At 38.3% G+C, this 21,471-nt stretch overlaps 1 pseudogene; it reads left to right on the plus strand.

The window, feature by feature from the left end:
• Positions 1 to 1,500: 1,500 nt before the first annotated feature.
• LOC147352848 (olfactory receptor 10AG1-like) lies at positions 1,501 to 2,456 on the plus strand (annotated as a pseudogene).
• Positions 2,457 to 21,471: the final 19,015 nt, after the last annotated feature.

Genomic DNA, 21,471 nt, shown 5'->3' on the forward strand with positions numbered 1-21,471 from the left:
CATGATGTCACAAAGAGTCTGACATGACTGAACTACTAATACACATGTCAAACAACTAAAATCATGAGTATATATAGGTTGAGCACCTATTTATTCTTTAAGATAGCCTTATTTAAGTTAGGTTTCTTACTTTCTGCATTAAAAAGTTAAATAATGTGTTTGAAGCATTTGAAATATTTATTTCTAATTTGTCTATTGTTAACATAATACTAACATTAATATTATTGATTTATAAAAATAATCTATTAAGAAAACTGTGATCAAAGAATGTTATATTGCCTTCAAATTAATCAAGCATATTTTGCTAAACTGTCAATAAAGTAAATGTTGCCATTAAAACTAAAATAATTTTAATGAGAAAGAATCACCTTTTATTAGTGATTTTCCTTCTATAGTGCTTCCTGAATGGCACTAGTGGTAAAGAATCTGCCTGCCAGTGCAGGAGACATAAGAGACATGGGTTCAATCCCTGAAAGAGCCTTTGGATGAGGGTATGGTAACCCATTCCAGTATTCTTGCCTGGAGAATCCCATGGACAGAGGAGCCTGGCAGGCTACAGGGTCAACAAGAGTTGGACACGACTGAACATCTGAGCACTTCCCTCCATAGGGGAATATATGAAGCATTTTTTTGCATCCAAATTATAATTTTCTGAAAGAGAGTATTTAGCTTAGCCTTTTTGGTTAATTTTTATTATTGTTTATCTTGCTTAATCAAATCAGACAGCAAACAGGGAAGGAATTGGACACAATATCTGACTACATTTGTGAAACTTTTATATATATTGATCTTTCTTTTACCTGAGAACATTTAACTTTGTCTAAAAGTATTTAAACATCCAAAATTAATAGGACTAAAAATAGTTAAATGTCAAAATGTTGTGTTTTAATCAATTAGATGTATTTTAATTCAGTAATTTGGAATTGTAATGGTGGAACCTTATGATCTTGAATATAAAAGCTTTGTCTCTTACATTCTTATACTTTTAACTTTATCGTTTCTTGGAAAATAACCATTTATAATTATAATTTCTACTTTTAAGTTAATTCAGAAGCATTTATGAAGTAGTAAATTAGGGTAGAGCCTTATGCTACATCTTTATAGAATGAGTTATTAGATATAATATTAAGGGTAAAAAAGATACATAAATAGTCAATAGAACATTGTGTTAGATGTTTTAGACCAGGTATTATTATATTATAGAATAGGTTGATTGGGGGAAAAAATCATGGAAGTTCGATGATGGCTTGACTGTAAGAAGTAGTTAGTTTATCTGCTTTTTCCATTCTCACACCATAATTTAAATTAAAATGATGAGACATATGGATTTTATTAGAATGTAGATGTAACTTCATAATTCATTTAAGATTTTTTTCTGCAGATGAGCTTATAGATCCTGATTTCAAATCAAATATCCCCAAATCACAGAACACAAGTGTGTCAGAAAGTAACTGAGAAATGATTAAGATCAAAGCCCATGTCCTAGTCCAATTGTACAAAATGCAGTCAAGAAATGTAAATTTAGAAAGAGAAGATCAATTAAAAATTGCAGAAACAAATCTCACTGTCATGATGGAATTTGTCCACCTGGGTTTCACTGATACTCCCAATTTCAGTGGTTTCTTTTTGGGATATTCTTAGTCATCAACATGATTATCCTGTTGGGGAAGGGTGTCATAATTATAATAACCAGAGTAGATGCCACTCTTCAGACACCTATGTATTTTTCCCTCTGCAATTTTTCTTTCCTAGAAATCTGTTACATATCCATCACTGTTCCAAGGATGCTCATGGACATTTGGACCCAGACAGGAACCATTTCTTTTTTCACTTGCGCTACACAAATGTGCTTCTTTCTTATGCTGGGAGCCACTGAGTGCTTCCTCCTGGCCGTGATGGCCTATGACCACTGTGTGGCCATCTGTGACCCTCTGCACTATCCCCTGGTCGTGCACCTCCTGGTCTGCATCAGGCTGGTGGTTGCCTCCTGGATCAGTGGTGCTCTGGTCCAAATAACCCAGACATGCCAGATTTTCTTTCTGTCTTTCTGTGGCTCCAACACAGTCAATCATTTCTTCTGTGACATTCCACCATTGTTAAAACTGGCTTGTAGAGACATGTTTGTTAATGAGATGGTGGTCTATATATTTGCTATATTGTTTGTCACTGTTCCCTTTGTGTTGATACTTGGATTCTATATTAGAATTAGCTCCACCATCCTAAAGTTGCCAGAAAACACAGGAAGGACCAAAGCTTGCTCTTCCCACATCACTGTTGTACTTTTATTCTATGAGTCAGCCACTGTCACCTACTTAAAGCCTAAATCAAATGAGCATGAAGGACTAGACAAACTGCTGTCTCTTTTCTACACCATTTTGACTCCAATGTTCAATCCTATCATATATAGCCCACGGAACAAAGACGTTTGAAAGGCAATGAGAAAATATCTTCCCTAATTATCAGGATTATGAGACATTTGAAATAATACAGAAGTTATGCTGCATTTCTGTATGTAAGTTGTTCACAGACTTAACTGAAATTTACTGTTCAGTATTGTCCTAAATTTTGAAATAATCTCATGCTGTAATTTCCTTTTAGTAGAGAATTATGTCCTCAAGTTTAAGGCCATTTGTGTTCATTTACTTAGTAATGTTTTACTTTTAAAGATCAGTTTTTTTCCTCACTGTAAACTAGTAAATAGATATGTCTAAATAAACAATAAGGTGTGATATTCAGGATGAGCTATAATTGAAATTATGCCGTTTTCCCTTTATTTTCAATGCCTTTCTATACTCTACATTTATATTCTCTATTAAATAAATAAAACGCCCTCAGATGCTACAAAATCATCACTAAGTTTCTTCATAGGGAAAAATAGCTTACATATGTAAGGGTATAAGTATGAGAAGTACTTATAAAAACAGTTATGTGTAGTGTCAATGCTTATTGCAGCACTATTTTTCTAAGCAAAAAAAGGAAAATGAATGTTCATATTGAGAAAGGTTTTAATAAACATTGTGCATAAATATGATAGAAAAATATAGAGTCATTACCAAAAAAACAACATCACATCTATTTGCTAAGGGCCCCCAATAAATCATTTATTCTTGTATACATTTTTTTTTTTTTTGTCGTTCCTTCCTACACTGACCCTTTGTTTAGCTATATGATTACCTTTGGCAAGGAAACTTTAGTAAATATGAATAGCACTTTGACATTAGAATTTGTCCTTTCTAACAATGGAAATCTTTTAATCACTGTGTTAAAAAGTTCACTCTACACTCCTGGACAAATAAAGAGCACATAGAAAGAAGCTACAGCTCATGTATAAATGATATAAAGATGTAATCAAATTCAGCAGATTTGCAATCCGCTACTTTAAGGATTTTTGAATCAATTATACAACATTATTTACAACTTATTTAAACTGTATATTATTCATTGATGTTAAAAATTTCTCTGTTTCTTTCTATACTGAAATGTGCATTTTAATTGTTGTTTTAGAATACTCATATATGGTAAAATTTTCTAAGTACTTTCATGTCTGAAAATGTATTTCACAAAGTTAATATCTTTGGACTAAAATAAAAGTCTCTCTGCTGAATACTGTAGATCAAAATTTGAATGACCTTCAGTATTACTACAAAGGAGTAAAGCACACACACTGTTAGATGCTGGGAAGTGAAGTGAAGTTGCTCAGTTGTGTCTGACTCTTTGCTATTCCATGCACTGTAGCCTACCAGGCTTCTCCATTCATTGAATTTTCCAGGCAAGAGTACCGGAGTGGGTTGCCATTTCCTTCTCCAGGGGATCTTCCCAACCCAAGGATCAAACCCAGATCTTCTGCATTGCAGGCAGACTCTTTACCATCTGAGCTACCAGAGAAGCCCCTAGTGAGGATAAAAATGCATGACCTACTTTTTTTAGGTCTACAGTTCTCAATACAATAGCATGTGCATCTTTACATTTTTAAGGAAAAAAAATACCAAAAAAGAACAAAAACTGTAAAACTAAACAACAAACAAATAAAACTAAAACCAACCAAACAACCAAAAAAAAAAAAAAAAATCAAATTATGTTCTATGGGCACAATGGAATTAAATGCAAATGATATTTTGTGAGTGGTGGGGAATGATGAAGGGAGGGAGTATGAGAAAATTTACATAAATGATAGACATGTTCCTCATCTTGGTTGAGATGGTGGTTTCACTGGTGTACACATGTGCAAAATATGTCTAATTAGAAGCTTTAAATATTCACTGTTTATTACACTTTATGCATTAGGACTTCCCTGGCAGCTCAGCTGGTAAAAAAAATCCACCTTCAATACAGAAGATGCTGGTTCAATTTCTGGGTCTGGAAGATCCACTGGAACAGGGACAGGTTACCCACTTCAGTATTCTTCAGCTTCCCTTGTGGCTCAGCTGGTAAAGAATCCACCTGAAATCAGGAGACCTGAGTTCAACCCCTGGGTTGGGAAGATCCCCTGGAGGAGGGAACAGCTACCCACTCCAGTATTCTGTCCTGGAGAATTCCATCACCTGCATGGTCCATAGAGCCCCAAAGAGTTGGACACGACTGAGCGACTTTCAATTTCACACATTAGCAAAATGTTAAAAAGAAATTTTTAAAAGATTGGGGTTGAAAGTAGAAAATTTCATTAAAAGAAAACGAAGAGTAATTGTTACTATCAGTCTTGATCTACCAGCAATGTCAAACAAATATCTAGCCAGTAGTAACATGACACTATTGGTAATTTCATATCAGAAATAAACTAAAAACAATATGGTAAATACAAGAATAAATATCACATATTATACTTCTATTTTATTTTCAATACATATGTGTTTTTAAAACAAGCATTTTAATATTTTAATTATATAATGCGAGTTCATAAAAGGTATCATCAGATCAGATCAGATCAGTCGCTCAGTCGTGTCTGACTTTTTGTGACCCCATGAATCGCAGCACGCCAGGCCTCCCTGTCCATCACCGACTCCCGGAGTTCACTCAGACTAACGTCCATAGAGTCAGTGATGCCATCCAGCCATCTCATCCTCTGTCGTCCCATTCTCCTCTTGCCCCCAGTCCCTCCCAGCATCAGAGTGTTTTCCAGTAAGTCAACTCTTCGCATGAGGTGGCCAAAGTACTGGAATTTCAGCTTTAGCATCATTACTTCCAAAGAAATTCCAGGGCTGATCTCCCTCAGAATGGGCTGGTTGGATCTCCTTGCAGTCCAAGGGACTCTCAAGAGTCTTCTCCAACACCACAGTTCAAAAGCATCAATTCTTCAGCGCTCAGCATTCTTCAGAGTCCAACTCTCACATCCATACATGACCACAGGAAAAACCAAAGCCTTGACTAGACAAACCTTTGTTGGCAAAGTAACGTCTCTGCTTTGAATATGCTATCTAGGTTGGTCATAACTTTCCTTCCAAAGAGTAAGTGTCTTTTAATTTCATGGCTGCAGTCACCATCTGTAGTGATTTTGGAGCCCAGAAAAATAAAGTCTGACACTGTTTTCCCATCTATTTCCCATGAAGTGATGGGACCGGATGCCATGATCTTCGTTTTCTGAATGTTGAGCTTTAAGCCAACTTTTTCACTCTCCTCTTTCACTTTCATCAAGACGCTTTTTAGTTCCTCTTCACTTTCTACCATAAGGGTGGTGTCATCTGCATATCTGAGGTTATTGATATTTCTCCCAGCAATCTTGATTCCAGTTTGTGTTTCTTCCAGCCCAGCATTTCTCATGATGTACTCTGCATAGAGTTTAATAAACAGGGTGACAATATACAGCCTTGACGAACTCCTTTTCCTAATTGGAACCAGAATGTTGTTCCATGTCCAGTTCTAACTGTTGCTTCCTGACCTGCATACAAATTTCTCAAGAGGCAGATCAGGTGGTCAGGTATTCCCATCACTTTCAGAATTTTCCACAGTTTATTGTGATCCACACAGTCAAAGGCTTTGGCATAGAAAATAAAGCAGAGATAGATGATTTTCTGGAACTCTCTTGCTTTTTCCATGATCCAGCGGATGTTGGCAATTTGATCTCTGGTTCCTCTGCCTTTTCTAAAACCAGCTTGAACACCAGGAAGTTCACGGTCCACATATTGCTGAAGCCTGGTATGGAGAATTTTGAGCATTACGTTACTAGCGTGTGAGATGAGTGCAATTTTGCGGTAGTTTGAGCATTCTTTGGCATTGCCTTTCTTTGGGATTGGAATGAAAACTGACCTTCTCCAGTCCTGTGGCCACTGGTGAGTTTTCCAAATTTGCTGGCATATTGAGTGCAGCACTTTCACAGCATCATTTTCAGGATTTGAAATAGCTCAACTGGAATTCAATCACCTCCACTAGCTTTATTCATAGTGATGCTTTCTAAGGCCCACTTGACTTCACATTCCAGGATGTCTGGCTCTAGGTCAGTGATCACACCATTGTGATTATGTGGGTCATGAAGATCTTTTTTGTACAGTTCTTCTGTGTATTCTTGCCACCTCTTCTTAATATCTTCTGCTTCTGTTAGGTCCATACCATTTCTGTGCTTTATCGAGCCCATCTTTGCATGAAATATTCCTTTGGTATCTCTGATTTTCTTGAAGAAATCCCTACTCTTTCCCATTCTGTTGTTTTCCTCTATTTCATTGCATTCGTTGCTGAAGAAGGCTTTCTTATCTGTTCTTGCTATTCTTTGGAACTCTGCATTCAGATGTTTATATCTTTCCTTTTCTCCTTTGCTTTCTGCTTTTCTTCTTTTCACAGCTATTTGTAATGCCTCCCCAGACAGCTATTTGGCTTTTTTGCATTTCTTTTCCATGGGGATGGTCTTTATCCCCGTCTCCGGTACAATGTCACAAACCTCAATCCATAGTTCGTCAGGCACTCTATCTATCAGATGTAGGCCCTTAAATCTATTTCTCACTTCTACTGTATAATCATAAGGGATTTGATTTAGGTCATATCTGAATGGTCTAGTGGTTTTCCCTACTTTCTTCAATTTAAGTCTGAATTTGGCAATAAGGAGTTCATGGTCCGAGCCACAGTCAGCTCCTGGTCTTGTTTTTGCTGACTGTATAGAGCTTCTCCATCTTTGGCTGTAAGAATATAATCAATCTGATTTCGGTGTTGACCATCTGGTGATGTGCATGTATAGAGTCTTGTGTTGTTGTCCAAGGAGCTGTGGCCGCGCGGGTGCAGGAGGGCCTAGAGGAGCTATCCCACGTTGAAGGTCAGGAAGGGCGGTGGTGAGGAGATACCCCTCGTCCAAGGTAAGGAGCAATGGCTGTGCTTTGCTGGAACAGCCGTGAAGAGATACCCCACGCCCAAGATAAGAGAAACCCAAGTAAGATGATAGGTGTTGAAAGAGGGCATCAGAGGGCAAACACACTGAAACCATACTCACAGAAAACTAGTCAATCTAATCACACTAGGACCACAGTGTTGTCTAACTCAATGAAACTAAGCCATGCCTGTGAGGCAACCCAAGACGGGCTGGTCATGGTGGAGAGATCTGACAGAATGTGGTCCACTGGAGAAGGGAATGGCAAACCACTTCAGCATTCTTGCCTTGAGAACCCCATGAACCGTATGAAAAGGCAAAATGATAGGATACTGAAAGAGAAACTCCCCAGGTCAGTAGGTGTCCAATATGCTACTGGAGATCAGTGGAGAAATAACTCCAGATAAAATGAAGGGATGGAGCCAAAGCAAAAAGAATACCCAACTGTGGATATGACTGGTGATAGAAACAAGGTCCGATGCTGTAAAGAGCAACATTGCATAGGAACCTGGAATGTCAGGTCCACGAATCAAGGCAAATTAGAAGTGGTCAAACAAGAGATGGCAAGAGTGAATGTCGACATTCTAGGAATCAGCAAACTGAAATGGACTGGAATGGGTGAATTTAACTCAGATGACCATTATATCTCATACTGCAGGCAGGAATCCCTCAGAAGAAATGGAGTAGCCATCATGGTCAACAAAAGAGTCCGAAATGCAGTACTTGGATGCAATCTCAAAAATGACAGAATGATCTCTATTCGTTTCCAAGGCAAACCACTCAATATCAAAGTAATCCAAGTCTATGCCCCAACCAGTAACACTGAAGAAGCTGAAGTTGAACGGTTCTATGAAGACCTACAAGACCTTTTAGAACTAACACCCAAAAAAGATGTCCTTTTCATTATAGGGGACTGGAATGCAAAAGTAGGAAGTCAAGAAACACCTGGAGTAACAGGCAAATTTGGCCTTGGAATACAGAATGAAGCAGGGCAAAGACTAATAGAGCTTTGCCAAGAAAATGCACTGGTCATAACAAAGGTATCATAGGTCTTAGGGTAATTTGGTATGTAATGAACAAGTGTTCAGTTTCTACTAATGTCCAGTAGCAAGTTAAGAGTTCAATATTAAAAAGATGAGCACTTTGAAGAGAATGAAAGAGTCTTACTCAAAAATCCTAAAGGCTTGAGCTATAATTCACCTTTGGGGACCTGTCAAAGGCTTCAAGCAGCATCCCTATTTGCCACGGACACTTCAAACACCATTGGATTTACTGAAAAATATGGACCAGGTGATAGAGAGGCCTAGATAACAGCTTGAACCTATTTCAGAGCCTTCTGTTGTTCTAGGCTTCATTCAAAACTAGCAAGTTTTTGGGTCACCTGGGAACTGGATCACAGGAACATACTTAATAAAATGAATATGTTGCTTCCCAACTCTAAAAAGGCCTAGTATATCTGACCCTTCTTTCTTTGATCTAGGAGACAACAGATGCAGCAATGACTATTCATCTGAGAAGAGCTATCTTAATATACTCCACTTCACTTGCCCACTAGAAATTTCACTGAATCAGAAGACCCTTGAAATTTGGTCATGTTTATTTCTTACCCAGTATAAGAAAAGTAAGAAAGTACTTTACCAACAAGCCAGAGCAGTTGCTGCTTCTTGTTCCCTCAGTCTGGTCAGCATCATACCATCAATGTTAGGACCAGCATTATATTCCTTGTAAGACAAAGATGATGAAGGGCTCTACAAACTAAATTATGATGGAGAGATGGAGAGCTCATACAGCCTTGAAGTGAGTGAGTGAAGATGTGTTGTTGGTTTTGCTAGCAGAAAGCAAACTCTGTCTTGTTGGCTGCACAGACAATGTGGAGAAGAACACCAATAGTTTCATGCCACGGTCTGGGGATGTGGTCATTTGCTCAACCAGTGAAACTACATCTGGTTCATCAGGAGCAACTGAAGACACCTGGTTAAGACAACTGAAGACACTTGGTTAAACTCATGCTAATTACTCTTTTCTTCAATATTTGTCTTCTAGATAATTCAAATGGGAGAGCTAAATGGGAATATAGGAAGAATTATCATCACTGTGTCGTTTAAGTCCTTGTAGCACCTGGGTTTCCCAGGTAGTGATGGTGGTAAAGAACCTGCCTGCCAATGTACGAGACTTAACAGATGCAGGTTCGATCCCTGAGTTGGGATGACATTGATTCCAAGAATCTCATGGACAGAGGAGTCTGGTGGGCTACAGTCCATAGGGTCTTAAAGAGTAGGACACAACTGGAGCGACTTAGCACACATGCATGCACTCAGACAGTATCGATCTCTGTAACACCTTCAGGAATGTAGTACTACTGTAAAAATTTCCCAGAAATGGTTAGTTTAAATGGCTTCCATTTGGACTATCTCACCATGACACCCCTAACTTCACAGTTTATGGAACCTATGTGGGGATGCTGCCAACTGCTAAGAATATCTATTCTAATTATACATTCTGGAACATGGAAAATAACTATAGAATGAGTTCAGGAACTCCCCTGGACTCACTATGAGGTGAATCTGAGCTAAAGTTCTGTTGATCATTCAACCCCCATAAAGTTCTACTTTCACTGGATGACCACAGTGGTAACTTGGGTCTCTTGGAATCAATGTCATTTCATAACCAGTTTTTTGTTCAGTTCAGTTGCTCATTTATGGCCAACTTTTGCAACCCCATGGACTGCAGCATGACATGCCTCCCTGTCAATCACCAACTCCTGGAGCTTACTCAAACTCAAGTCTATTGAGTCAGTGATACCATCCAACAAACTCATCCTACATTGTCCCCTTCTTCTCCCACATTCAAACTTTCCCAGCATCAGGGTCTTTTCCATTGAGGCAGTTCTTCACATCAGTTGACCAAAGTATTGGAATTTCAGCTTCAGCATCAGTCCTTCCAATGAATATTCAGGACATCCTAAAGGACTGATCTCCTTTAGGATGGACTGGTTCGATCTCATTGCAGTAAAAGGAATTCTCAAGAGTCTTCTCCAACACCACAGTTCAAAAGCATCAATTCTTCTGCACTCAGTTTTCTTTATAGTCTAACTCTCACATCGATACATGCCTATTGGAAAAACCATAGCTTTGACTAGACAGACCTTTGTGGGCAAAGTAATGTCTTGTTTTTTAGCATGCTTTCTAGGTTGGTCATATGTTTTATTCAAAGGAGCAAGTGTATTTTAATTTCAAGTCTTCAGTCACCATCTACAGTGATTTTGGAGCCCCCAAAATAAAGAATCCAGTAGTTTCAGAAAATAATGTTTATTTCCTTTTCCCAAGTGCATTTACCTTGATAAAATCTTTGAGTCCTTTTGGGGAGGGTGGTATAAATATTACAAATAAAAATTCTGGCTATTGTCACATGCTTCTCTAGAGGACTCAAACTCCCATTCATTGAAAGGTTTCTGAGGCTGTAAAGTGGCTCATTTCTGGGAAGTAATGAGGAACCAAGACTATATATTTTAATAATTTTAATTCAATTTTGGCTGATTTAAGTCAGTAGGTGCACAATATGCTACTGGAGATCAGTGGAAAAATAATTCCAGAAAGAATGAAGAGATGGAGCCAAAGCAAAAACAACAGCCAGTTATGGATGTGATTGGTGATGGAAGCAAGGTCCAATGCTGTAAAAAGCAATATGGCATAGAAACCTGGAATGTTAGGTCCATGAATCAAGGCAATTTGGAAGTGGTCAAATAGCAGATGGCAACAGTGAACTCTGAAATTTTAGGAATCAGCGAAAATGGACTGAAAAGGAAGAATTTAATGCAGATGACCATTATATCTACTACTGTGGACAAGAATCAGCAGAGATTCTTAAGAGAATGAGTGGAGTAGCCATCATAGTCAACAAAGAGTTCAAAATGCAGTACTTGGGTGCAATTTCAAAAATGACAGAATGATCTCTGTTCATTTCCAAGGCAAATCATTCAATATCGTGGTAATCCAAGTCTACGCCCTGACCAGTAATGTTGAAGAAGCTGAAGTAGAATGGTTCTATGAATGCCTACAAGACTTTTTAGAATACCCCCCCCCCCCCAAAAAAAATGTCCTTTTCACTATAGGGGACTGGAATGCAAAAATAAGAAGTCAAGAAACATCTAGAGTAGCATGCAAATTTGACCTTGGAGTGCAGAATGAAGCAGGGCAAAGGCTAACAGAATTTTGGCAAGAGAATGCACTGGTCATAGCAAACAGCCTCTTCCAACAACAAGAGAGAAGAATCTACACTTGGACATCACCAGATGGTCAACATTGATATCATATTGATTATATTCTTTGCAGCCAAAGATGGAGAAGCTCTGTACAATAAGCAAAAACAAGACTGGGAGCTGAATGTTGCTCTGATCATGACCTCCTTATTGCCAAATTCAGATTTAAAAAAGAAAGTAGGGAAAACCACTATGCCATTCAAGTATGACCTAAATCAATTTCCTTATGATTATACAGTGGAAGTGAGAAATAGATTCAAGGGACTAGATCTGATAGACAGAGTGCCTGATGAACTGTGGAAAAAGGTTCATGACATCATACAGGAGACAGGAATCAAGACGATCTCCAAGAAAAATACATGCATAAAAACAAAATGACTGTCTGAGGAGGCCTTACAAATAGCTGCGAAAAGAAGAGAAGTGAAAAGCAAAGGAGAAAAGGAAAGATACACCCATTTGAATGAAGAGTTACAAAGAATAGCAAGGAGACATAAGAAAGCCTTCCACGGTGATCAGTGCAAATAAATAGAGGAAAACAGTAGAATGGGAAAGACTAGAGTTCTCTTCAAGAAAATTAGAGATATCAAGTGAATGTTTCATGCAAAGATGGGCTCATTAAAGGAAATAATTTGTATGGACCTAACAGAAGCAGAAGATATTAAGATCTGGCAAGAACACACAGAAGAACTATACAAAAAAGATCTTCATGACCCAGATAATCACGATGGTGTGATCACTGACCTAGAGCCAGACATCCTGGAATTGGAATTAAAGTGGGCCTGAGGAAGCATCACTAGAAACAAAGCTAGTGGAGGTGATGGAATTCCAGTTGAGTTACTTCAAATCCTGAAAGATGATGCTGTGAAAGGGTTGCACTCAATATGCCAGCAAATTTGGAAAACTCAGCAGTGGCCACAGGACTGGAAAAGATCAGTTTTCATTCCAATCCCAAAGAAAGGCAATGCCAAAGAATGCTCAAACTACCGCACGATTGCACTCATCTCACATGCTAGTAAAATAATGCTCAAAATTCTCAAAACCAGGCTTCAACAATACATGAACTGTGAGCTTTCAGATGTTCCATCTAGTTTTAGAAAAGGAAGAGGAACCAGAAATCAAACTACCAACATCCACGGGATCTTCGAAAAACCAAGAGAGTTCCATAAAATCATCTATTTCTGCTTTGTTGACTATGTCAAAGCCTTTGATTGTGTGGATAATGATAAACCATTGAAAATTCTAAAAGATATGGGAATATCAGCCCACCTTACCTGCCTCTTAAGAAATCTGTATATAGTTCAGGGAACAATAGATAGAACTGGACATGGAACAACAGACTGGTTCTGAATAGGAAAAGGAATACATCAGGCTGTATATAGTCACCTTGCTTATTTAACTGGAATGAAGCACAAGCTGGAATCAAGATTGACAGGAGAAATATCAATAACCTCAAATATGCAGAAGACACCACCATTATGGCAGAAAGTGAAGAATAACTAAAGAACCTCTTGATGAAAGTTAAAGAGGAGAGTGAAACAGTTGCCTTAAAATTCCACATTCAGAAAACTAAGATCATGGCATCTGGTCCTGTCACTTCATGGTAAATGGATGGTGATACAGTGGAAACAGTGGCAGATTTTATTTTTGGGAGCTCCAAAATCACTGCAGATGGTGATTTCAGCCATGAAATTAAAAGAGGCTTACTCTTGGAAGAAAAGTTATGACCAACCTAGACAGCATATTAAAAAGCAGAGACAATACTTTGCCAACATAGGTCCATCTAGTCAAGGCTATGGTTTCTCCAGTAGTCGAGAATGGATGTGAGAGTTTGACTATAAAGAAACCTGTGTGCAGAAGAATTGATGCTTTTGAACTGTAGTCTTGGAGAAGACTCTTGAGAGTCCCTTGGACTGCAACAAAATCCAACCAGTCCATCCTAAAGGAAACAATCCTGATTATTCATTGGAAACACTGATGCTGCAGCTGAAACTCCAATACTTTGGCCACCTGATGTGAAGAACTGATTCTTTTGAAAAGACTCTGATGCTGGGAAAGATTGAAGGTGGGAGAAGAAGAGGATGACAGAGGATGAGATGGTTGGATGGCATCACAGAGTTATCGGACATGAGTTTGGGTAAACTAGGGGATTTTGTTATGGACAGGGAGGCCTGATATGCTGCAGTCTGTGGGGTCTCAAAGAGTCAGACATGAATGATTCACTGAACTGATAATCCTGATAAATACTAATGCCAAGAAGTATGGGCTTTGCAGGTGATGCTAGTAGTAAAGAACCTGCCTGCCAATGCTGGGGACATAAGAGACACTGGTTCAGTTCCTGGGTTGGGAAGATCCTCTGAAGGAGGGTATGACAACTTACTCGTATTTTTGCCTGGAGAATTTCATGGACAGAGGAGCCTGGTGTGCTACACTCCATAGGTCGCAAACAGTAGGACAGGACTGAAGTGACTTTGCAAGCAGGTGTGCAGTTTCTGTATAGTGTGAAGAAATAAAATGTGGTTTTAGTGTCCATGCTGTGGATAAAAAAAAAAAAAGTAAAAGCAAAGGGGGAAAAAAAAAAAAAGTACCCTCTTAAACAGCATGTAGTGATGTCAGGAATTTGCTCCATCATCTGCACTCTAAGAATTAAAGGCTGGGTTTAGTTTCCTGGGTTTAGTCTGCTGCACATGTATAGATGAAGCAGAGTTCATCTGTTTCACAGTTTTAATCTGAAGTTAGTTGCCATTGACTCCATGGAAAGTGGATTGGAATATGTGAGGTGTGGTTTTGCTCTACATGAGTTGTATTTGTTCAAGCTAGTCAGATCACTTATAATTATAATGGGAACCTATCATTTTTGAGTTATATGGAGACAGAATATGACAATATACGTTTAACGTGAAGATTACATGTGTATATGTCTCTGTGTGTATGCAAATAAATCCTATATCTGCTTATTGAAGTCTTAGGCCCTGGCAAATGTAACTGCTTTGGAGAAGTTTTTGAGGAGGCAATGATGCCTTTAGGGGAGATCTTATCTAATATAACTGTTGACCATGTAAGAGGAGATTATGGAGAACGGAATGGCAACCCACTCCAGTATTCTTGCCTGGAGAATCCCATGGGAGAAGAACTTGTAGAGTTACAGTACATGTGGTCACAATGTATTGGACACACTCAGAGACTAAACAAGCAAGAAGAGATTCAGTTCAGTTACTCAGTCATGTCCGACTCTTTGCGACCCCATAAATCGCAGCACGCCAGGCCTACGTGTCCATCACCAACTTCCGGAGTTCACTCAAACTCACATCCATCGAGTCGGTGATGCCATCCAGCCATCTCATCCTCTTTCATCCCCTTTTCCTCCTGTCCCCAATCCCTCCCAGCATCAGAGACTTTTCCAATGAGTCAACTCTTTGTATGAGGTGGCCCAAGTATTGGAGTTCAGCTTTAGCATCAGTCCTTCCAAAGAACACCCAGGGCTGATCTCCTTTAGAATGGACTGACTGGATCTCCTTGAGGTCCAAGGGACTCTCAAGAGTCTTCTCCAACACCACAGTTCAAAAGCATCAATTCTTAGGTGCTCAGGTTTCTTCACAGTCCAATTCTCACATTCATACATGACTACTGGAAAAATCATAGCCTTCACTAGATGACTTTGGTTGGCATGCTATCCAGGTTGGTCATAACTTTTCTTCCAAGGAGTAAGCGTCTTTTAATTTCATGGCTGCAGTCACCATCTGCAGTGATTTTGGAGCCCAAAAAAATAAAGTCTGACACTATTTTCACTGTTTACCCACCTATTTCCCATGTAGTGATGGGACCAGATGCCACAATCTTCATTTTCTGAATGTTGAGCCTTAAGGCAACTTTTTGACTCTCCTCTTTCACTTTCATCAAGGGGCTTTTGAGTTCCTCTTCCCTTTCTGCCATAAGGGTGGTGTCATCTGCATATCTGAGGTTATTGATATTTCTTCCAGCAATCTTGATTCCAGCTTGTGTTTCTTCCAGCCCAGCATTTCTCATGATGTACTCTGCATAGAAGTTAAATAAGCAGGGTGACAATATACAGCCTTGACTTTTTCCTTGACAGTACTCCTTTTCCTATTTGGAAGAAGTCTGTTGTTCCATGTCCAGTTCTAACTGTTGCTTCCTAACTTGCATATAGGTTTCTCAAGAGGCAGGTGAGGTGGTCTAGTATTCCCATCTCTTTCAGAATTTTCCACAGTTTATTGTGATCCACACAGTCAAAGGTTTTGGCATAGGCAATAAAGCAGAAATCGATGTTTTTCTGGAACTCCCTTGCTTTTTTGATAATCCAGTGGATGTTGGCAATTTGATTTCTGGTTCCTTTGCCTTTTCTAAAACCAGCTTGAACATCTGGAAGTTCACGGTGCACATATTGCTGAAGCCTGGCTTGGAGAATTTTGAGCATTACTTTATTAGCGTGTGAGATGAGTGGAATTGTGTGGTAGTTTGAGCATTCTTTGGCACTGCCTTTTTTGGGGAATAGAATGAATACTGCCCTTTTCCAGTCCTGTGGCCACTGCTGCTGAGTTTTCCAAATTTGCTGGCATATTGAGTGCAGCACTTTCACAGCATCATCTTTCAGGATTTGAAATAGCTCAACTGGGATTCCATCACCTCTACTAGCTTTGTTCATAGTCATGCTTTCTAAGGCCCATTTTACTTAGGTTCAAATAATTTCTTCATTTTTAATCAAATTGTGTTTTCATTATGTATAAAAATTATGTACATTCTGACTACAAATTCTGTCAGATATATGGTTTGTAAATATTTTCTTCAGTTCATCTATCAATCTAGCATCTTTCTGTATTACATAATTACATATAGTATTAAAAATGATTTCTTAAATTATGTAATAGCAATAATAAATTATTAGAGAAAAATAAATTTTCCCCTCTGCTTATATTCTATTCATACTGCTTCAGTTTAATTTCATTATATAGGCCTCATCTTAAATGGAACAGTTATTAAATAAAGACTACTGAGCTATATGTAGCTATTCATCATGTTGAATGAGGACAGTTTTTATAGAACCAAATGCTGTACTACGCTGTATGGTCTCAATACTGGCACCAGGATAAGAACATCTACAAAAGTTGACTAAGCTGGTTCCCTTTTCTTCTCTATTTAGTCTCACGTCCTGTTACACAGTTTATCCAGAAGCTTAGTTATCACTCTTACATGCCAGCTCCTGGTTGTCAGTATCTATTTTTGCAAAGGCTAGACTCTGCAGTGACATACAATATTTCTACCAATTTCTGTGATTATAACCATTAAAGGACAGCAGAAGTTCGGAGAGGTCGTAAATTGGCACTTTTTAAAGAAAATGTTTAAAAATAAAGTACCTCCATGTCTGGCATCCAGTCCCATCACTTCAGGCAAATAGAAGCCGGAAAAGTGAAAGCTAGGACAGATTTTATTTTCTTGGGTTTCAAAATCACTGTGGACAGTGACTGCAGCAATAAAATTAAAAGACATTTGCTCCTTGGAAGGAAAAATATGAAAAACCTAGACATCATAGTAAAAAGAAGTGACTTCACTTTGCTGACAATGGTCTATATAGTTAAAAGTTTTGGTCTTCATTCCAATCATTGTTTCCTTATAGATAACACATTTTATTTCTCTAGCTCCTTTTTTCTATTTCTTTAGTTTGCAGTCATTACATCATGTCTGGGTGTGGATTTCTTTGAGTTTATCCTTTGGGAGATTTGTTGTGCTTCTTACATCTATAAGTTTATGTCTTCTGCTCAATTTAGGAAAATTTCAGACATTTTTTTCCCTCCAGCAGGTTTTCTGTGTTTTGCTTTCTCGTCTCCTTCTTGGATTCTGATGACATAAATACTAGATCTTTTGTTTTCCAGAAGTCTCTGAGTCTCTGTTCAATTTTTTTAAACCATTTTCTCTCTGCTGTACAGATGGTATAATTTCTTTCTTCAGTTCATCGACTCTTTCTTCTGTCATTTTTGTTTTGCTGTTGACCTCATCCATTGAATCACATATTTCTCATCAGAAACCATGGAAAGAAAAGGCAGTGCAACAACATTATAACAGTGCTGAAAGAACAGAACTATCCATTGAGAACTGCATATCTAGAAAAAAAAAACTTTATAGGAAGAAAAATGAAATAAAAATATTCTCAGATAAAAGAAAAACAAGAGAATCTGCTGTGAGCAGACCTGCTATATAAAAGAAATGTTAAGGTGAGTTCTTCAAGTAGAGTGAATTTATATCAGAGAGAAACTCGGAACATCAGCAATGAAGGAAGGATGAAACAAATCATAAATATATAAATAGATATAATAAACTATTCTTTTCCTCTTATGTTGTTTGACTCAAGTATGCAGTTGAGAGATATTGTCATAACATTATCGATAACAATGGAGTTCTGAAGTGTGTAGATGTAATACATGGCAACTACCACAAAGGATAGGGGAGAATAAGGAAACTTCTGTGGTGGGAAGTTTTCAACATACCACTTACAGTGGTAAAATATCAGCCCTAAAAAAACAAAAGTTTTGGTCTTTCCAGTCATCATGTATGGATGTGAGAGTTAAACCATAAAGAAGGCTGAGCAACAAGGAATTGATGCTTTCAAATTGTGGTGATGGAGAAGACTCTAAAAGTCCCTTGGATTGCAAGATCAAACCAGTCAAGCCTAAAGAAAATCAACCTTGAGCATGAACTGGAAGTACTGATGCTGAAGTTGAAGCTTGGATACTCCGGGTACTTGATGTGAAGAGCTGACTCATTGGAAAAGACCCTGATGCTAGGAAAGATTGAAGTCAAAAGGAGAAAGAGGCAGAGGATGAGAAGGTGAGATAGCATCACCAACTCAAAAGACATGAATTTAGCAAAATCTGGAGATATTGGAGGACAGAGGAGCCTGGCGTCTTGCAGTCCGTAGGGTTACAAAGAGTCAGACAGGACTTAGCGACTGAATAATAACAACAATCTTTAATCTGCCCAAATTATCATCAGCCTGTTGTAGAAGGCTAAATTACATATCCTAGATTTTTTTATGAATAGCTTTTAACATTTTAAGAAAATTAGTGAATATGTATTATGCTTTATTTATTTATTTATTTCTGAGGACGTACTTAGCAAATTCACAGAATGAAATAGTACTTGAGAACCACAGACACAAAGGAGAGTGACAGACATATTAATCATCCAGGTCACTGTGAAAACAGTGTTAGTTCTGAGCTTTGGAAGTAGTCAAATCATGCTAGATACCAAGATGCTACCAAGGTTCTAGATACCAAGATGCTACCAAGGTTCAAGATACCAAGATGCTACCAAGGTTCAAGAAGTATGGAAAATTCATTGCTATCATTGCTCCTGGGCAGGATTTAGAGAGGATACAAACTGAAATTTCCAATACTACACAATTTTTCAATGAAGTGATATGGATACAAACAAGATAAAATTATTTTCAGAAAATAAAGCTGAAGTCTGATATTTTTAGAAAAAGTATTATCCATGCCAAAAACTTTATTTTTTATGTCTCTCATTATTTTATTTATTTATTTTTAGTTTAAATTTATTTATTTTAATTGGATGCTAATTACTTTACAATATCATCCTTGCACATATGGGATATATCATTAGGGGGGAAAAAACTCCCACATTCCAGTTTATTTCTGTTCTTTTTACATCACCCTCTATTTTTAGTAGCCTTAAACATTTAACAATAAATATTAAGAAACAATAATTTTTGCAAATCTTTGTACTAAGGACCTCAGGGAATACCAAAAGTACACATTGATATTTCCAAAGCATTAACAGTAGTAGAGAAGTTCCTTTATGAATAAAATAAACATAATTGAAGAAAGAGAGTAATAGCATAGAGAATATGATAGAGTCACAAAGTCAGTGAAATGTCCCTGGAAGACATATGGTTGGATGATAGGAGTAATATATGGTGATAAAAGTGCCTTTGAAACAAGAATGATTATAGCATCAATATTTATCATATCCAAAAGTAGAAGTGACCAATCTTCATCCAACTCATGGCTAGATTAACAAAATATATCCAAAGTGAAACATTTTTCAGCTTCAGTTCAGTTCAGTCGCTCAGTCGTGTCCGACTCTTTGCGACCCCATGAATTGCAGCACACCAGGCCTCCCTGTCCATCATCAACTCCCAGAGTGTGCTCAAACTCATGTCCATTGAGTCGGTGATGCCATCCAATCATCTCATCCTCTGTCATCCCCTTCTCCTCCTGCCTTCAGTCTTTCTCAGCATCAGGGTCTTTTCAAATGAGTCAGCTATCCACATCAAGTAGCAAAGTATTGGAGTTTCAGCTTCAACATGAGTCCTTCCAATGAACACCCAGGGCTGATCTCCTTTAGAATGGACTGGTTGGATCTCCTTGAAGTCCAAGGGACTCTCAAAAAGGCTTCTCCAACACCACAGTTCAAAAACATCAGTTCTTCGGCGCTCAGCTTTTTTCATAGTTCAACTATCACATCCATACATGACCACTGGAAAAGCCTGTCCTTGACTAGACAAACCATTGTTGACAAAGTAATGTCTTTGCTTTTTAATACACTGTCTAGGTTGGTTTTGATCCCTGTCTCCTGTACAATGTCATGAACCTCTGTCCATAGTTCATCATGCAGTCTATCTATCAGATCTAATCCCTTAAATCTATTTCTCACTTCCACTTTATAATCATAAGGGATTTGATTCCCTTTAATCATAAGGGATTTGATTTGATTTAGGTCATACCTAAATGATATTTGATTTAGGTCATACCTAAATGGTCTAGTGGTTTTCCCTACATCTTCAATTTAACTCTGAGTTTGGCAAAAAGGAGTTCATGACCTGAGCCACAGTCAGCTCCTGATCTTGTTTTTGCTGACTGTATAGAGCTTCTCCATCTTTGGCTGCAAAAAATATAATCAATCTGATTTCGGTGTTGACCATCTGGTGATGTCCATGTGTAGAGTCTTCTCTTGTGTTGTTAGAAGAGGGTGTTTGCTATAACCAGTGTGTTCTCTTGGCAAAATTCTATTAGCCTTTGCCCTGTTTCATTCCATATTCCAAGGCCAAATTTGCCTGTTACTCCAGGTGTTTCTTCACTTCCTACTTTTGCATTCCAGTCCTCTATAATGAAAAGGACATCTTTTTGGGGGTGTTAGTTCTAAAAGGTCTTGTAGGTCATCATAGAACCATTCAAATTCAGCTTCTTCAGTGTTACTGGTTGGGGCATAGACTTGGATTACTTTGATATTGAATGGTTTGCCTTGGAAATGAACAGAGATCCTTCTGTTGTTTTTGAGATTGTATCCAAGTACTGCATTTTGGACTCTTTTGTTGACCATGATGGCTACTCCATTTCTTCTAAGGGATTCCTGCCTGCAGTAGGAGATATAATGGTCATCTGAGTTAAATTCACCCATTCCAGTCCATTTCAGTTCGCTGATTCCTAGAATGTCAATGTTCACTCTTGCCATCTCCTGTTTGACCACTTCCAATTTGCCTTGATTCATGGACCTAACATTCCAGGCTCCTATGCAATATTGCTCTTTACAGCATCGGACCTTGCTTCTATCACCAGTCACATCCACAGCTGAGTGTTGTTTTTGCTTTGGCTCCATCCCTTCATTCTTTCTGGAGCTATTTCTCCACTGATCTCCAGTAGCATATTGGGCACCTACTGACCTGGGGAGTTTCTCTTTCAGTATCCTATCATTTTGCCTTTTCATATGGTTCATGGGGTTCTCAAGGAAAGAACACTTAAGTGGTTTTCCATTCCCTTCTCCAGTGGACCACATTCTGTCAGACCTCTCCACCATGACCCACCCATCTTGGGTGGCCCCACAGGGCATGGCTTATTTTCATTGAGTTAGACAAGGCTGTGGTCCTAGTGTGATAAGATTGACTAGTTTTCTGTGATTA

This window comes from Bos grunniens, chromosome 19 (assembly GCF_055505025.1).
Source record: "Bos grunniens cultivar Pamir isolate PY7600 chromosome 19, Bosgru_T2T1.0, whole genome shotgun sequence".
In the NCBI taxonomy this organism is placed as follows: domain Eukaryota; kingdom Metazoa; phylum Chordata; class Mammalia; order Artiodactyla; family Bovidae; genus Bos; species Bos grunniens.